The sequence below is a fragment of the Micropterus dolomieu genome, linkage group LG19, assembly GCF_021292245.1.
Source record: "Micropterus dolomieu isolate WLL.071019.BEF.003 ecotype Adirondacks linkage group LG19, ASM2129224v1, whole genome shotgun sequence".
In the NCBI taxonomy this organism is placed as follows: Eukaryota; Metazoa; Chordata; class Actinopteri; order Centrarchiformes; family Centrarchidae; genus Micropterus; species Micropterus dolomieu.
The window spans coordinates 16,623,254-16,626,881 of NC_060168.1; the positions used below are offsets into that span (position 1 = coordinate 16,623,254).

The following is a 3,628-nucleotide window of genomic DNA, read 5'->3' on the forward strand; positions in this document are numbered from 1 at the left end:
CGCTGGTGTCTGTGTCCACCTTTTTCCTGACCTTCATTATCATCATCCTGGGTGTGAGGTTTTGTCGCAGGAGAAAGCCCAGACTGTTGTTTGATGGAGCAGTCGCCATCCCCAGCGCTTATCTCCCTCCTAATTACGCAGATGTTGACGGCACAGGAACTTTACGCAGCACTTACAATTATGACGCCTACCTGACAACGGGTTCTAGGACCAGTGACTTTAAGTTCGTGTCATCTTACAATGACAACACACTGCCTGCTGACCAGACTCTGAGGAAAAGTCCGACTGACTTTGCTGAGGTGTTTGGAGATTGTGATGCTTCTCCTGAGGTAGGAACAGGTGCCACATATCGTTGGTCCTGCTGTTAGCTGACATTCATCGAATATGTTCCATAATTTTCTTTCTCTTTGGTTATTTCAGATCCAGTAAAAAGTTACTACAAACTATAACGTGTTGTTGTTCATGCATCCCCTATTTGTCGACCTACCTGCTTCACCAAAGTGCTTAATTCAGCATCTGAAATATTGATGTTAATAATTTTTTAGATCCAGATTCAGTGATACACAAACTTTTTTTCACCTCTTTTTTTTAGTTTTTCTATTGAAACATGAGGAATTTTCTATCTCTTGCTCCGTCTGTCTCTTTCTCTTCATAAACTGTACAGTCTTTGATGCTTAACTGTATGTCGAGCACTCTCTCCCTGCTCTTCAACTGAATGTCGACTATATTATGTATATACTGTATTTAAATAGCTGCTCAATTTTCGTGTTTGCTTCAGCTAAGACTGCAATAGGTTTCATTTTCTATACATATTTATCTGTACAGAACACTGGCGTGTTCGCTTCTGTGTCTTTGGTAGAGCTGGTTCTAGTTTTTTGTGTCTCTGTCCTTGGTGCTGAGCCTCGCTGTTACCCTGTTGTTTGTTTTTCAGGAACAACTTACATCTGTCCTGTTACCATTTAAAAACATAAATTTGCTTTCTTATGTTTTGGATTTTAGCTTTCCTTATATTAAGACACGTCTATTTTCCACTTTTTAAGTAACGCTGTAACTCCATTGTTTTCCTTATGGTAAAAAAAAAAAACAACACTCAAGTGAATTGGGAAATATTTGACTTGACAGTCAGTAAAGTTTTATGTATTTTATTGCCTCGTGATTTCATACTAATTATGTCTATTTTAAAATTCTCTAAATTAGTATTTATGTGCCAATGTAGAAAGTAGTATAATTTCTATCTAAAGAAAATAAAGTTATTTTTCAGAAGGGGTGGGTAGGTCCGTATGTTTTCTTTTGACAGCCATTGCACATGCTTTTTCTCATTTCATACTGTTTAATTTTTAAATTTTATTTCATTCTGTTTTTGTCATTATTGTTTGACTAATATTTCACAATAATAATCTTTAGCTACCATGTCCAAACATTGTATGGATCACCCACTGACATACGTTACTAAGAAACTTTGATAAACAGTACTAACAAAAGTTTTTTAGCGCTGGGAACAGATGTCTGACTATAATTTCACTATCATTTTTAGAACATCCATTAACATTAATCTGAAAGGTTAAGCTATTATATTTTGTGTATAAATTTACTCTATTAGTCTGACACTGACATTTATTGCAGACATCTTGCTTCTTGAATCCAGCATCTACACAGAGAGGCAGACAGACAGAGAGATGAAGAGATGGACTTCTCTAGGAGCTTGTCTGTGCGGCATTTAAACACAGAATAAAAGCTAAGACCAGGGTCACAGATTCTGGAATTTGTTTAATTTAGTTAAGTGACCAATATAATGTACAGCATGCATCGTGGGACAACACATAGCCAGTGTGTTGTCAGACATTGTTTATCCTAAACTTTTGGGGATTGTAGTGTTACTATTACTATTATCGCTATGAAATGCTTAAAGTTGATCAATTTAGAAAGAGTCTGGTTCTTGTTTGTTGCTTCAAGTTTGTGACATCTTACAATGACAATGCTGATCAGACTGTGAGGACAAGTCCAACAGACTTTATTGATGCCTCATGAGTTTCTGTCTTTAAACAGGGAATAAGAAATGCTGAAGGATCTAACTTGTGTAATAATTAATGATGTGAGCTAAAGGTTTTTGACTTCGGAGTTTAGGTTTGGTCCTATGTAATGTTGTAACTGCTTTAATATTACATTTCCCACGTATAGAAGTTTTAATTAACCAAACAAGGCTTTCCCTTTTGGTGCGGAAATGCTGAACAGCTATTTAAGCATATGCTTGCGGGGTCTTGTCCTCAGCCACCTTCTCTTCCCATTATAATGAAACGCATATATTCTTGTTCATATGCCCGAGATGTAAATTTTGTAGTCACAGTTTTGTCGAGGCTGTTCTTGCATTTTTTATTTTTTATTCATCTTTTTGTAGTCTTCATGTCTGTCTTCCCGCAAAGTTGGGTGGTGATGGCGCAATGGATAAGACGCCTGCTTTTGGTGTGAGGGACCCCTCTTCAGTTCCCCACTGTGACCCATCCACCATTGTGTCCCTGAGCAAGACACTTAACCCCTCGTTCCTTCCAGAGGTGTGCGACCTCTGACATGTATAGCAATTGTAAGTCGCTTTGGATAAAAGCGTCAGCTAAATGAATAAATGTAATGCTCTCTTTTGGGAAAGGCCTTCTGAATTCCCTTCCCCGTCCCTCTGCCCATGGTGTTGAAAGCAGTTTAATCTCCAACAGCATCATTTTAAATAAACAATTTCCCTCCATTTTCCTCCGTGTTTTTAGTCTGCATAGTAATAGACAAGTTGCTGTATGATGTAAAACGCATTCCCTTGTGATTGACAGATTTCTTGCTTTTTTAAACTATGAATAAGATTAAATACTGGTACTGGTATGTGTGTTCATAGTTTTTGTAAGAAAATCCAAGTTGTCGAATTACCTTTGTTGTATGATTGATAACGTTATCTTTATAGATTTTTTAAAAATACCTTCAGAAAACCATACACCCCAGTGTTATATCTCACAAAGTACTCAAGGTGTCAGTGTGCACTAATAAACGAGGCTGCACGTTCACTCTCCACCCTTTTACGTCGAGAAATGTAAAGCCAGATTCCAGTATTGTTCAGTACTGGACTACAACAGCTTGGTATAATGGTTGAAGATTAACTACTTTTCAAAATCCAAGGAGATCACGAATGCAACGTGGATTTTATTTTGTTGAAAACTTACATTTAAGTGGTCTTTTGTTTCGTCGTTATAATGGGGAACAACAGATTTGCGCTGCTCCGCGGCCTTGTTGTAATTTTTCTTGCCCTCCACCTCGTTCACGGAGACGTGAGCTACTCTATCCCGGAGGAGATGAAACGTGGATCTGTAATTGGAAATATCGCCAAGGATCTGGGACTTGATTTGGGCAGACTGTCTGCTCGCAAGGCCCGAATCGATACAGAAGATAACAGTGTTAAATACTGCGGTGTGAATCTCAGCACCGGAGACTTGATTGTGCAAGAAAGGATAGACAGAGAAGGGCTTTGTGCGAAAAAGGCATCGTGTGTTCTAAAACAGGAACTCGTACTGGAAAATCCTTTAGAACTGCACCGTGTTAGTATCCGCGTTGAAGATATTAATGACAATTCACCGCAGTTTAAAGAGGAGTCACT

At 38.2% G+C, this 3,628-nt stretch overlaps 1 protein-coding gene and 1 long non-coding RNA gene across 2 annotated transcripts in view; one reads left to right on the plus strand and one right to left on the minus strand.

Annotated features, from left to right (window-relative positions):
- Window positions 1–2,737, plus strand: part of LOC123957473 (protocadherin beta-15-like) — a 38,157-nt gene extending 35,420 nt beyond the window's left edge. The window contains exon 5 of the mRNA XM_046030302.1: window positions 1,621–2,737. The gene's annotated coding sequence lies outside the window, so the exon portion shown is untranslated. The remainder of the gene's footprint in view (window positions 1–1,620) is intronic.
- A 420-nt stretch (window positions 2,738–3,157) lies between these two features.
- Window positions 3,158–3,628, minus strand: part of LOC123957499 — a 947-nt gene continuing 476 nt past the window's right edge. The window contains exon 2 of the long non-coding RNA XR_006821811.1: window positions 3,158–3,339. This is a non-coding gene — a long non-coding RNA (uncharacterized LOC123957499). The remainder of the gene's footprint in view (window positions 3,340–3,628) is intronic.